The 15,997-nt window shown below is 42.5% G+C and overlaps 1 protein-coding gene across 7 annotated transcripts in view; it reads right to left on the bottom strand.

Moving 5' to 3' along the window:
- The window catches only part of astn2 (astrotactin 2), a 266,754-nt gene that overhangs the window by 159,093 nt on the left and 91,664 nt on the right, over positions 1 to 15,997 (bottom strand). The window lies entirely within an intron of this gene.

The raw sequence follows: 15,997 nt of genomic DNA, 5'->3' as shown, positions 1-15,997 counted from the left end.
CTTTGAGGGCTGAAGCTTCTCATCTGCACGTGTGAAGCATGTGCAGTGGCAGTAGGGGTAGAGCAGAAGGGGGGGGCAAGCGTCCGTGGAGGACAGCGGAAGCAGACGCAGCACACACACACACACACACACACACACACACACACACACACACACACACACACACTCACACTCACACACGCACACGCGCACATGCACACGCACACGCACAAACACACACTCACACGCACTCACACACACACACACTCACACACACTCACACACACACTCACACACACTCACACACACGCACTCACACACACACACATACTTACACTCACACACACTCACACACACTCACACACACACACACTCACACACACACACTCACACACACACACACACACACACGCACACGCGCACATGCACACGCACACATGCACACGCACACGCACACACACACACTCACACGCACTCACACACACTCACACGCACTCACACACACTCACACGCACTCACACGCACTCACACGCACTCACACACACTCACACACACACTCACACACACGCACTCACACACACACACACATACTTACACTCACACACACTCACACTCACACACACACACACTCACACACACACACACACACACTCACACTCACACACACACACACACACAGCAGCCGGGAAAGGGAGCAGTATGGAGCCCCAGCCAGAGAGCTGTGGCCCTGACCCAGCAGGGAAAGGAAACTGCGGCTCTCGAGGTGGCCATGTTGGCTCAAAGAGGTCAGAGGGGAAAAAAGGTGGCGGCCTCCAACGTGGGAGAGGGGAAGGACTTCCTCCGAGTGTGATGAATGGGTGGGTACATGAGCAAGCTAAACAGTACATGTAAATGGGGGTTGATATGATAATGAAAAATGTGTTATTTTAAAAAAATTGTTTTTTTTAAGAAATTGTTTTTGTTAAGCTCCATCCCTGACTGTCAAATGCTGTGTACTTCTGAGGATGGAATTCGGCTCAGCAGAGTGTTGTGTTTGCTAGTTCTCTGCAGGTTAAAAGCAGTGAGGGGAAGACAGCAACCCCATTAAATCAGGAGCTTAACAACTCAGGACTTCGAAAAAACATGAGGGCTATGCAAATGAACCAAGCCTTAAACAATGGCAGCAGAAGCTCACTTGGCAGAACTGCTGCAGAGGTGAACAGTCGCCAGGGAGACCATTTTGAGCCATTTAATTTTCCCTCCAAATCCCTGTTGCTTTGTGCGGAGGGATTCTGTGGGGAGGCAAGATGGCATGAGCCAGTAGACTCGATTCTCCTGGTCCTCTCCATCTGCCTCTGCATTCATTTCCTTTCTCTCTCTCTCCCTCTCTCTCTCTCTCTCTCTCTCAGTCTCTGTCTCGGTCACTCTATTCCTCTCTCTCCATATCCTTCTCTCTCTCTCTCTCTCTCTCTCTCTCTCTCTCTCTCTCTCTCTCTCTCTCTCTGTCTTACTCTCCTTCTGTCATTGGTCCCTATCTCTGAGGAGGGGAGGATGAAAACCAAAGAAGTGGGAATACTCAGCCATGTGGATCCCTCCTGCGATTTATTCAATTTGCCAAGCCCAGGCCCGGCAGCAGCGAGAGGCCCGGAGCCCAGGGGAGCCTGCTCATGTCACAGCACCTCTGAGCGCTACCGGGCAGGGGGCAGGAGAGGAAGAAAGCAGAGGGAGCAAAGAGCGGCCCAGGGCGGGGCAGACGTGGGCAGAGAGAGAAGCAGGGGGCAGAAACAGAAAGGGAGAGAGTGAGAGGGAGAGAAGCAGAGGCACGTGGGGCAACTGGATGAGAGGGAAAGAGAGAGCGTAAAGGCAGGCTCTGAACAGAACAAAGGCATCAACAGCACTACGCTGCTAAAGCCTTGGGCCTGAAGTCCCCCAAAGAGGGCAGCTTTATGATGCTGATGTATACCTGGTAAAACACTCTCATAAGAAGCCACCACTGTGAAACAGTACTTGTGTGACTGGATCAAAGAAGCTATATAGCACCACAGCCCTTAAGATACCCAAGTAAACGCGGAACATCTCTCACAAAATGCTATAATGCTCGTGATGATTTCCTAATGGGAATAATGTGGTAATAGATGGCATTATATTTTGTTACTAGTTGAAATAAGTATCAGCATACGGAAGTCCTTTAAATGCTTATAATGGCCCAATTCAACCTTATTTACAAGAATTTATTTAACAGACGTCAACTTTTATGTACAGCTGCGACAGTGTTACTACTAATCCATAAATACTTAACTAGTTTCCCCTGCTTTTAACAAGTGACCGAAGACATTTACTTATTTATTTGTAGCCAATCATTTCATAAGCAGCGACTTTACCTTAACGTGTCTATAAATATAACGCTCTTATAATGCGCTTAAACCAACAGCAATGAAGAGCAGCCGAGAAGACCATTCTGAGAAAATGATCACTTCTATTATCTTCACGGGGCATCAGGGCCCCTCAGTCGCACTGACCCACTTGTAAAACGTGAGCCCCCCGTCGACTTTAATTAAATTCGGTCCGAGCCCAAGTCACATCTGAGAGCCTTTAAAAAAAAGAAAAAAAAGAAACATCCGCTGTTTCCCGTTATGCTAACAATCTAATTGTGCAGTGGTGCAATTTGCAACCTGGAAAACAGGCAGAAGCAAAACAAGGGGCGACCGCTCCGATTCCGCACGGCCCCTGTGTCCCAGTTTTCCCTACCTGACAGCAGAGGTCTTTCCTGGAGAAAGCGAAGGACGTGCACTAACAATGCTTATGCTAATGACACATTCTAAAAATGGATGCCATTAATGGACGGGCTGCAGTTTTAATTTGGCTGACTTCACACGATCCCGTCCGAGACGCCAGGTTAAACACGCCATCGATGATGAGATGCAAACTTTCCTCAAACTTTCTGGGAGCATGTTTGAGATACGTGAGCGTGCATGACAACCCATTAAACTGAGTCTGTCTAAAACAGTAGTTTGTTATTATTATTATTATTATTATTTTGTTATAACAACAACAATAATAACAATAATAATACCTTTGCTTGTCCTTTTTGTCAGGAAGAGCCATGTGTGAAGCTCACAGAATGTTCATAAGTGATTTCTGAATGTTTCATTTAAAATTGTTCTACAGCTGGAGACACTGTGACATTTTTCCAGCCCTCTCGTTCCTGCGCTGATGACAAACCCGACACAGAATTAAATTTGCACTCCAGACGCAAGCATGCCTTACAGAAGCTGAATGGTGTTTTATCTAGTTTGTAACTGATTCAGTCCAGCGCTGTGCCAATAAGTGGAGATGCTTTTTCAGGCTGCGGACAGACACTGGCTCTGTGCCTCCTGCTCCGCTGCAATCAGTATCCATCACTCTGCTGCCAAGTCGATGTATTACAGCACTCCACAGAGGCTGTCAATGAGATCATAGATAATAATGCAATCAGCAGCATTTTCGGGCCATGCGTTGTCATTTAAATGGAAACTATGGCAACGTGGCAACGTGGACCTATGCTACAGGAAGAGAGGAGCTTCCGCTCACATGCTCGACCTTTCTGAAGTGTCTAATTTTAGATGAGCGGTGAAAATAATTGGACTTTTCTCCCCTCTAGCCCACCAATAAATCGGAATTCTGACCAGTGTGTGATGCAGAGAGCTCCATTGTTCTGGGTTGCCATTGCCTGCTTTTCTACGTCCGACTTCTCAAGTACTGAGCTCCCGCTTGTGTTTAATGGCCCGACAGCAGGCCTATGTTCTGTAGCCGAAAATGGTGGACCATACATCTTAAGAAGGTGCGCTATTGAGGTGGAGGAGAGTAAATAAAAAAGACCCACACCAGTGCTGCTGCTTTCTGGTTTTAAAGCAATCCATCCCAAAGGCTCAGAATATCCATTCATAACATGCCCAAGCTATCTCCCAGGAAGGCCAAAAAAAGTTTTTAGCCTTATTATTTATTTACTTTTTTTTGCCAAAGCAAATTGTTCTAGATCTTCTGTGCATTCTCATAGAGAGAAAGAAAATGAAGGAGAGAGAGAGAGAGATCGCGAGAGTGTGCGAGAGAGAGCGAGACCATCAGAGAAATCGTTCTGCTATCTATAGCATCTTGCCATGGGCCAGATGAAATATGAATGTAGCCCGGCAGAGACAACCCAAGTCTCGCTCCAGTATCACAGCGCCGAACGCTAAATCGGCCCTCCGTGCATGCTCCTCTGTCCAGTCCTCTTCCAGCTCAATATGCATCACTTATACTTTAACAAAAAAGGGCCAGGGTTCCAGTCGGCTCAACACTGGTGTGGTTATCGAAGTCACAGCGTCACAATCAAAATGTCAGCATGATCACAGAAACTATTACTACAATTACATGGTTTTAAGCATATATATATATATTTGTAGATTATTGTATTTGAAAAACTCAATAGACAAAACAGTTGCCACAGGTCATAAACGTAGATAAGCCTATAAGCTCTAGGGCAAACAAGTACAATAAGAGACAATAATATATAGCCTGCATTTCAGATCGAAAGGGATGGATGATGTAGTCTATATCATTTAGTACTAACACCCACACCAATATTTCTATTTATTTTCCACAGCCGATAAGCCAGGCACTGTCTGCGATTCATGTAAGGTAAAAAAAAAAAAAAGCCTGACAAACCAACCAACCAACAAACAAAAACAACAACAACAACAACAAAAGACTTAGCAGCAAAAGAAAGTATCTCGCTGTGCAAATACATACATAAAATGTAAGGAGTGTGCTGGCTCTGTGACAGAGACACATAATTACTCGGCCCGCCATTAAAGAAAGAATCTCCTGAAAGGGTTTCTGCAGGCGTAATTGACGCCGCTAAAGAGTTGTATAAACAAAGCCAGCACAAGAGAACACAATATTATATTTAACTTCACCGCATAAGCAGTTTCACGGATATTCTATAAAATGGTTGTGGGTAACGAATTGTGAATTTCAACAGATTGGTGCATAACGGAGGTGTAGCTAATAAATTGGTGAGTGTTGGTACAAGGTAGGTCTTTGTAGTTATTTAAAGTAGGTGGTGGGCATAGGATATGTCATCTCAATAGTGCCATAAAGTGACTGACAGTGGCTATACCATGTATTGTCTCCCGGTCAATCTTTAGTACATGTCTGGGGAAGTTATCGCCTTTCTCACGACAGTCTGGTGGATCTGTTAGTCAAGGGAACAGCCTACAATAGATCATGAGTCAAGGCAACAAATTAAGGCAGGGAATCGTGTAAGAAGCCATGCTAGCCAAAACAGACCCATGTGAGGTTAACTGCTCGAAATAACCGAGTGTCACAATCAGTCCCTCCCAGCTTCCATGTTCCGTATTTTCCCTGTCTTGTGTATTTCAGTTCCATGCTGTAGTTTGGTTTTCTCCGCCCCTGCCTTGTTAAGTTCATGTATTTAAACCCTGTCGTGTTCCATGTATCTTGGCTGTTCATTGTTAGGTTCATTGTGCTTATTTGCATGCTTATTTGCATTTATTTGATTGAAGTGAATGTTGGTTTGTGCTCCTTGTATCCTAGCCTTCGTGTTTCCTAGCCCCGAGGTTTCCTAGCATCTTTTGTTATAGCCTGATTCCCCTTTTTGCCTTGGTGTACTCCTGTGTTTGTTTAATCATTTATCCTCGGACTCTCCGTATTGGCTCTATGACCATGGACTACTCTGACCGCGACTCTGGATTTGCCCCTAATAAATCTCCCTCTTCTCCACACATGCGTCCGCCTCCTTACCGCTCACTTTTACACCTAGCAGGCTTGGTTTTCTTGTAAAACTTCACTCAGTATGTGTGTTGTACCAATTCATAATTGAATAATTTTTTTTTTTTAATAATACTTTTACAATGCAGTGTAGTTGTGGTACAAAATGTTAGATAACTTGTAAACATGAACTTGTGCTCACAGTAGATGTAAGCGATGTGACACAGTATGCATTCATAGACAGCTTTTTAGATGGGAAACATGCTGCATGGTGGGTCCAGAACCAAGTAAGTGAACACTAGATATTAGCTATGTTCAAAAGTGCCTACTACCTACTGCTCGCATACTGACTGGGCCCTAAAGCAGTACAGTATGTGACCAAAATACACTTTCACGTGACCTGTATTCAGTATATGCTGAGTGGAGTATTCAGTATGCCAAATAGCAAAACTTTGCTGGAGTATAGCTGAGATATTTGAAAATAGCCAAAACCTTCCCTCCAGTGTTGGAGGAGTATGAAAAGGAATCCTCGATCTTGATTTGATGGGTAACGCAAGGCACCCTTTCGCGGGAATCAGCAAAAAAAGGTGAGTTTCTCAGTTTAACCGTGCCAGAGCAGCACGCTGCTCCATAGACAAGACTCTGAAAACAAGTGGGCTTTGGATAGTTTGAACATATACCTTGTGAATTATGGGAGAGGGTGGTGTTGCGCCGCCTGCGCGCCCCTGTGCACTTACTCATGCTTCCTTGCCCTATCGTTGCGCGATGAAGCAAGAAAGCTTTATGTATCTGGAAAAATCGGCCAAATGAAAAGCGACAGGCCGAACCCATCGATCTGGTCCGTCAGGGGCGTCTGGGACAGCGCCTAATGCACTCCGCGCCCATCCCCGCGGCAACAGGCGCGGACAGAGAGGAAGGCATGGAAGACATGCTTCCGCAAGATGACGTTTGGCTCAATAAGTATTAAATAAATAAAAATTTAAAACAAGAAAAAAATGAAAGGCGCGTACTTCGTGTTTTTTTGTTGTTGTTTGTTTTGTTTTGTTTTTTTACTTCCAAGCTTGTTTTGTTTCACTCTTAACAAAGTTTTATGGAATTGTGGGTAATAATTCACTATTTACTGATGTAATTAGGCCAAAATAGATAAACATTATTCAAAGACTGCATTCATACACTAAACATACATTGACGTAGCTCTCCCTCACTTCTGTGCAAAATTCTAGCATTAAATACAGTTAATTCACTGAATCATCAGTTCATTTTGGTCATCCTACAACAATTAAACTACAACAAACTACCATGTTAGTATACACTGGAGAGCTACACATAGCAAAACCATTAACTGCCTATTCATTAAGTTTATCAACATTGCACACATTACACATTTGTCATAGGGTTTAGTTTACTAAGTATCTTACTGAAAACCACTAACATTTAAAACCTGCAATTTAACAATTAGTCAAAAGTAACATACTGATCATATGACACACACAAAAAAACAAAACCAAACAAAACAAAAAACCTGAACACCCCTAAATAATCTATTATTCTAAATGCCCGGCAGCAAACTTTTAAAAATCGCACTGAACTTGAGTAAGAAATATGGTCAGGTCTCTGCCATACCAGTTTCCTCGTAATTACCAACACATGTAAGGGCGGAAATGAACCAGAAAACACATTATGCAAATGTAATTATTATGACTGCGCAATTCATCATGAGCGCAGATAATTCAGCTAATGGAATGTGCTGTAAATCACAATGATTTCTCCTCGATTGTACTTTGACTGAATGCTTAGAATGTACCAGAGCTGGTATCTCCATGCCAGTCTGCATGATGGCCTGCAGCCGTCTGGGAGCAGTGTTAGCGTGGTACGCTGTTGTTTGACTGTGCTTGTGAAACTGCCCCTGAGCTCACCGAAGTCCTACTGAAACGGTGTTCACGGGAGACCTGGAATTGTGGCCGCGGGCGGCATATTTTCATATTTTCAGGAGGTAGAAAGATAGGCAGGTGTGGGTGATATTGCAGAGCCCTGCGTGTAGGAAGAAGCTGATCTCAGATTTGGCGTGTTTGTGGTGTGTTTATCTGCTGCACTTCCTGCCGGATCTTTTCTTTCCAGTTTGTCCCCGTATCTAGTTGTTTTGCTGCTTTTATTTTTTTGTATTTGTGTTTGCATTTTGCATTCTTGTTTACACTTAATAGCCCAACAGGCATTATGCAGCGCACGTGCATGCATGTGTGTCTAAGTGTGTATCTTGCTTTCCTGTGTGTAATGACAGATTTGCTCTGTATTATCACTTCAGCAGGGAACTAACCAACACAAGAAGCTGCATTTAAGAAATTAACGAGTGAACTCTTTGCCCTACCATTTCAGAACCACTACGCGCTTGGCAAGAAGAATGGATAATTGCAGGCCTCCATGTGTTCAAAAAAAAGGTGGTTTTGACACACTTAAAATAAATCTGCAAGGGAACTTTCCTCCTGTTCATTGTGCACCTCTGGGAGCAAGACTGCTGCAGGGTGCACTGCACAATGAGGTAATTTCACAACTACATGTTCCTTCCTTCTCTTTCACACCAGCCTCGCGACTCCATGCCCCTTAGGACATTCACACAGCCACATTTCAAGGATGTTCTTGGGAGAAAGCGAGCAGCAACTTCAGATGATAACTCTACTGCCTCCCTGTGCCTCATCCCTTCAGTCAGACATGCCAGACAGTCAGGCTCAGGTTTGATTGTGGATTGTGTTATGAGTCTAGTCATAACACAGACAGACAGACAGACACACACACACACATACACATACACATACACATAAACACACACACACACAGTAAACAGTCATTCAGGTGAACTGCAACACCAAATCCAGCTAAATGAAAAGCAGGGAGACTAATTTACACCTTATGCCTCCTTTTGAGTTTAGAAGTGGAGGAGGTCTTTCAAATTTTAAAAGTGACAGACAAGTGATTTAAAATGACCATTGCATCGTTAAGGAATATGGAGAGTGGCTGAGTGTCACACCTCCCGGGCCGTGGAGCAGGCATGCTGAACGCTCGCTACATCGTGTGTGTCAAACTACAGTTCTGTAGCATGCTCACAGAAATTCTGAGCCTGTGTCTTCTGAGCCTGAGCCTGTGGAAGAGAACGCTGAGGCATCATGGGTAGCCCAGGCCTTCAGAAAATTACAGAACAAAACCAACATCATGTTAAATCCCCTTCAGACCATTCCAGATCAAGTTCATTTCTATTTTTAACTTGAATTAAATGAGGATTTCTTCTTAACACTCCACTCAGTGATTTGTCAATGTTCTCTCCCTCTCTTCACCCTGCAGCAGGGCTCTTCTCTAGAAGACCTGACTGCCCTGTGGCCCCAGCTGGAGAGCTAGTTATCTTCACAGGCACAGGTAACCACAAATGTTGTGTCTCCCTCGATTACATGTCCTCAAAAGGAACATGCTCTGTTGCACTGACACACTTCCTTCTGCGCAGTCTGTCTGTTCATACACAAAGCTCTCAAGGTGCGGGGTTAAGGCAATTCCATTTCCCCGTGTCCTGTTTGACATAAAAGCCCCTCACCAGAAAAAAAAAACCAAAACACCCACGTTCCATTGCCCATTCCAGTCCAGTTTTGGTGAAACACCATTTAGCGTTTAGCCCGATTTAACACAGATTGACTGTTTCTTCTTATTAGCTATTTATCATGATCAAGCCCTGTACATGCTGAACTAGATGCAACAGAGCAGTGGCACAATGGTCCTGAGACCTCCCCTGCAAGCAGAAAGCCAGAGGACGTATGTACTCCAGACAGCAGGGCTGAAAATAACAGATGAAAATAGAGCATGGCTCGTGCTGCCTGTCATAATGCTTCCAAAGATTTGGCTGGGCAGCACAATATTACAAAATATAAAATCATAAACTTATATGATCAATTTTGCATAGCGAAATATGGATGTCCTTGGAAAGTCTAAAAATCGACGAGGAAATAACAACTGATGGCTGGAATATTACGTAGAATTTGGAAAATTAGGTACGGATTCAAATTTGGTGATTGCCAGATGTTTCAAGAAAACAGAGACAGCAGTTGCACAACACTTTTTTCAACTGAGCATTTCATGTACTGGAAAACACAACTAGAAAACACTTCACTTTTCCCGTGGAAGCTAGAGAGAGAGTGTCATACCCCAGGCACTTTTCACGCTGGAGTAATCATCTCTCCTGAAAGGGAATTAACGAACAAGTGAGTGCGAGGTGGCAACCAAGGAGAGAGTTATCTTTTTATATGAAGTCTAGCCAAACATGTCAAACCTCTGCATATTTACTCACAGTACAGTGCATATTCTGAAGTGACTTTTTACAAACACTGTAGGTGTTGTTGATCATCTTACCAAATCATTTTGTTATTTCACACAATGGTGCACTTTAACTGTAATTTAAAGTGGACAGAATTTCGTACACATTGTATAAAATATTTCACTATAGAATGACATTATTTGAAACTAACAGTAATCCGTTTGATTTCTGATGATAAACTGCTAATAACTGGTAATGTAATGGGTTACAGGCTTCCCTTTTGGTGAGCCACATGCATCATTTGAAAACATGCGGTGATCTAGAAGTGGCAGCCAATGATAACCTCTCCTGACACGAGAGCGGTCATTTAATGAGAGCTAAACGTGCAGAGCCGTGGGTCATGAGAGCATCTTGCATCACTAAGGCATCTTGGGTAAAGGTTCACAGCAGCTGATAGGCTGCACCCTGTAACTGGACACTCGGGAAGTGCACCAATTTGACAGATTTGGCCAGTGAGCGCAGGTACAAGGCAGGTGTTTGTAGTAAAATGGACAGTGAGTATAAATGACAGAAGTCTTAAAACCACCTGTGAAATCAGTGCCTAAAACATTCAAGGCAGGTTGTAAACACTTTGGTGTTTGAAATCCTTTTTCTTTTTGCCTTGGGACCTATTCCCCAGTCCATAGTGAAGCATGGAAGGGTATCCACTCCCCAATTTATAGTGATGTTTTGATTAACACATAATCAGGGCATTAACCTCACATAGCTTTGAATTAATTATAATGAGTCAGTGACTTCACTGGCTCTAAAACAGTAATAAAACAGTAATAAAATAGGCCGGTTTTACAGAGCATGATTTCATTACATGAAGAAGAACATGAGTATACAGTCTTCCAATACACGCTGTGTAACACTGAGAGTGACAGCCAATAAGATGAACCCAGAAGGCCTGGGAAACTGAGTTGTCATTTGCATGTACCTTCAACCATTTCATCAAAAAGACTGCTAGGAAATCTACACTTCAGCAAGGATTACATCGCTATACAAGCACTGGGTATTAGCCACGCCAAGTCTAGAGGAAAAACCGAGCAAAAGGTTGCAGTTTGAAATCTGGGGCAGAATTTACGTTCGGTGGGAGGTAGAAGAGGCACGCACACTGTAAAGAGTGAGGAAAAGAACAGGGCACAGCAAAATACGTATCCCATCAATTATCTATGAGCTTCTGGGTCTCTATGCACAGCATAGGCGCAGAGATGCGGCCACAGAGAACCCGAGAAAAAGGTGTTGATTGAGAAAATGCTGGATCAGCAAACAATGAAGGAAAGAGGGAGAAAGTGAGAGAGAGCAGGTGAAATCACCGCGAGAAAGAACAGTTGAGATTAATACAATAATAAAGAAGAGATATGCTTGTGAAGGCCAGGAGACATTTATTATTGACTACGGGAACCTGTAGTCAAAGATGGTGAAACAAAAATAACATTACTTGAAACCCAGTAACAACAAAAAAAGAACAGACTAAACAAAGCAGAGAGAGCTATAGCAGGTAGATTTCATCTGAGCCATAAAGCGATTCCACACGCTTTTGACTGGACACCTGTTGTGTGTGTGTGTGCGTGAGTTCCTGAAGTCAGCTAGGACACAGCTGAATGCTGCTAAAATCTCTGGGAGACAGGAGACAGCAAAGAGTAATAACCACGAACAAGCAAAGAAAAAGAAAGAAAGAACTTTGTTTGGAATTAAAAAAGAGAATGAAAAAGTAGCAATACCACCTGGAATTTAAAATTAAGGAAAAATCATCGCTTCATAACAGTTGAATCTTTTGGACCGTTTTAAATGCCCATTTTGGCTCCTGCCCTTCATTCTCCATTTGACTGCGGTGGAGACCAGTTGGTATTTATGAGATTCCACTTATTAGCTGTTCTTATTCTTCACTCACTGCTGAGTAGAGAGATGCAAAGCTGTTATCACGTGTAGTTCAATTAAGCAGCCAAGGAGCTACTTGATTTCTGACACAGTTTTTAACATTCTGGTAAATCTGGAGCTATTATTGCTATGCAATGTTTTGCGGTGTCTGAGCAATGTCAGCACGGCATGTGATATTCCTTACAGAACAATCTGTCTCAAATAAGAGCTGATCATCTCATATACAGTGCATTTCACTTGAAATGAAACCCAGGGAATTAGAACCCATCATATCGAGATAGTTAGCAATTAAGAGCTCTTCTCCTTCGTGGTTCAAGGAGGCCTTTTAGCAACCATGGTTACTAAGGAGACGGCAAACAGTGTTTGGGGTGACGCGGAAGCAGGTGGGAGCAGGAAGGATCCACAGCAAGCTAACTCAGCAAGGCAAAACACTCCAGAATGATGCAGACATCAGAGGAAATGTAGTTGAAGGCAATAATAACATGTACAGTAGGTACGAGTTTCACTTTCAAGAATCTGAAATGAAAAACCACCTCGCGCTAGCGTGCGTAGGTGGGGATATGAAGTCAAAACACCTTGTCATACTGTTACAGACTTCAGTTTAAATCCTTTATATGCAGCACGGAGATATGAACCTTCAGGGCAGTTCACAGGCTGAGAAGGAAGCTTGCTTTTCCTGTACTATCAGGAGGGTAATCGTGGCGAACTTCTGTTTTGATGTTTTAAGACATGAATTCATTCTTGGGGCCTGAAGTGAATCAAAGCAGCAACCAGTAGACCATATGAAATGCTATAAATGCCACTTCTTGTACTTTTTTAAAATACTGTTTTTGTGGTAGTGTACATGACTTTATGTACACAGAAAGGTATGGAAATGTGCGAGTATTTTCAGAATTGTGGGTTGAATTCTAATGAAGTCATAGATGATGGCTTTGTTTGTGTTTTGCCTCCTGTTTTACCAGAAAGTGGACACACTGCCCTATAAACAATCTGTTGTTAAGACAAGAACTCCTTTGGTGCTGATTTATCATACTGCAAATAATAGTGGCTAATATTATACTAAAACACTTCAGAACCCTCCAGGACGATGCAGAGACCGCATCCATTTTTTCCCCACTAATCTCTTATGGATGAAACAAAACATCAAAACACTGATCAAATGTGAGAAAATGGCCATTCAGATAACTGTGGTACTGTAGCCGGCAACTACTCTATATGTGCTACAAGTAAATTTATTAACACAACCACTAAAATAACTGGCACAAAAGGTTTAGTTGTCATCACCGATTCCTCCTCATGCACTACTGCAGCAGTTTTCTGCTGTATTACTGGTAAGAGATGTAATCAGCTTTACACTGGAGAAACCAAGAGAAGGCTTACAGATCAGTCTGTTGAACACCGTCTGACCATCAGAATGAAGGATTTGTCATTTCCAGTGGCGAGGCATTTTGATATTAATGGACACTGCATTAATGGCATATCTGTTTGTATTGCCAGCTGTTGCTATGGCAGCAGTGAAATTAAGAAACTCAAAAAAAGAACTGATCTACACTAGTGTAACTTTATAACCCCATAGAATGAATGTTATTATCTAAATTTTCATATATAAACTGGTCCCTCCTCCTACAAATTCAGAAGCACTTTGCTGGCACAGCTGATGTAGGGGCTCTGTCCGTAACATCCTGTTATTTGGAAAATGTACTACTACAAAAAAAAACAAAACAAATAAACAAAAAAAACAACAACAAATATTTTATTTTATTTTATATATATATATATATATATATATATATATATATATATGGTCAAAATATATGTTCAGAAGAAAAAAAAAAGATCTCATGATGAAATCAAACCCCCTGCAAATGAAACCAAAAAAAAGACCCTTACATTAGCACTTTGATGTTCGACACCAAAGTTCTAATCTCATCCTTTAATCACCGTTGTCAACGCAATGCCGACCTGTCCGCGCCTTTGGATACAAAGCGGTGCGTGACGAATGGGCCGCTGACATTTTAGAGCAGTCTCTCTATAATGATGCTACCCATTGCTTCAATTAGCGCCGAGTCCAATCAGAGCGTAGCGTCCTTGTGCCCTTTGAAGCTCTGTCATCTCCATATTAAATGTGGGAAAAAAAAAAAACAAAACTCTCTCATCTCTCACTGAAACAGGATCCATTGGCCAGGAGTCGATGCTTACAGCTGTCATCTCTGTTTCAGACTCATTTACACTAAGTGAAATTGCCTGGATAGGGGTGAGTAATGGTGCATGATAATTGGTGAAGGCTGGTCTCTGTGGTTCATTCACGCCACCTGACTGGATCTAGTTAACATCCATCAACTGAGGTGTCATTTGTAACCAGGATGACATAACCATTTTTAGAGGCTATGAAAAAAAAGAAACAGATGATTAAGTTTTATGACTTATGAAAGACTTGGTTTTATGACCTGAGAAAGCAATTTGACTGTACCTGTTTATGCTTGAAGCCATATGATTGTCAGTATCATAATGCCGTGGTTAGGGTTAACTGGGCAAAAATGTCACAGAAGTGTGTTCTTCTTTTAGATAATTCTCCAGTCACACAAGCAGGCTCAACTTGACTCTTCCCAGTTTTCCGCTTACTTTTATGCGAATCATTCCTTGAATGTCAAGGTGGCATTTTCACGGTTCAGAGCCTCATCAAAATAACTTAAAACTTTAGGGACCTAATAAATTTTAGGGACCAAACCAACAAAATTTCTGGTTGGAAACACCACATTTTCTTCTAACAAACTGAGGGACAACAGATGTGTCTCCTACAACCTGATGTACACAGTGATGCACAAGCAGTGCCTCAGGGGTCTGTTCTTGGTCCCTTTCATGTGAATATTTCAGTAAATCTATGAGAAAATTCCATGTTCCCAAAAATGGCCCTCCTTGGCCGAATCATCCACCACCACAGTCGGAATGTGTTATCTTGTTACAAAGATGGCAACCAGACTTATTCTATCGTAACACTGCATTACTCCCCTGCTCTCCAGCTCTCATTTAAAGGACCTGATAAATGTTTATATCTTGGACTGAAACGAATGGAAAACCTTTAGAATAAATACAGGAAAAAAATGAAGTTTTTTAGCCTCCACATTTATAGTGTGTGTATGGTGAAGACATTACGTTTTTTTGTTCAATCTTGGGCTAATATTTGACCCTTCATCTGCCATCGTGCCTCACATCTGTTCAGCCTCCTAAAGCATCTTTCCTCCTCTATACAACGGTACTTGCATTTTCACACTGCTAAATACGCTGAAACACAGGTCCATGCTTTCTTTACTTCACGACTCGATTACTGTAATTTCCTTTGTATTGTTCTCCTAGGTGAACCCTGAGCAGATTTCAGCTGATTAAAAACCTTGGCTGTAACACTTCCCACACATACAAAGTGCGCATACATCACTGAAGCTCTCTAACAGCTACATTACCTCCCAGTCTCAGCTCATATTCACATACACATTTCTGCTTACCACTTTTACATTCTTGTGTGGTCTAGTCCATGGTCTGGCCTTTGTCTCGGTTTTTGTCTTTTTTTGTCTTTTTCTATTGTGCTTTATTGTGGTATCTTTTTGATATTCCATGAAGCAGCCTCCAATATCCTATTATTATTATTGTTATTGTTGGTGTTTCAATCATTCATTCACAAAACTAACACCAAATGCTTGTTTACATGCTTGTTTACAGTATTCCACTGTATTATACTGCAGACCTGTTGCCACTACTCAGTGGAAAAAGCTGATGAACAAATTGCAGTAATAATTGTATTAACTTGCAGGTGGTCAAGTAAAAAGTCAAGACAGATTGCTAGTCTTCTAACCTCTCTCCATTAACTGAAATACGGAGGGGAATGAGAGAGCGAGAGAGAGAGAGAAAGAGAGAGACAGAGAGAGGGAAATGGATAGTGGACATGGAGTGGATTATTGCTGAAACAGAAAGCAGTGTGAGGAAGGGATAGAAGTTTGTGTATCCACAAACACAGGCAGGGTGATGCGTTGAATGAGTGCGTGTGTGTGTGTGTTGGGGGGGGGGGGGGGGGATTAATGTTAA

Source organism: Electrophorus electricus, chromosome 8 (genome assembly GCF_041902795.1).
Source record: "Electrophorus electricus isolate QZ-2024a chromosome 8, ASM4190279v1, whole genome shotgun sequence".
Taxonomy (NCBI): Eukaryota; Metazoa; Chordata; class Actinopteri; order Gymnotiformes; family Gymnotidae; genus Electrophorus; species Electrophorus electricus.
The sequence above is the reverse complement of the archived record's forward strand: the minus strand, read 5'-3'. Positions and strand labels throughout refer to the sequence as shown.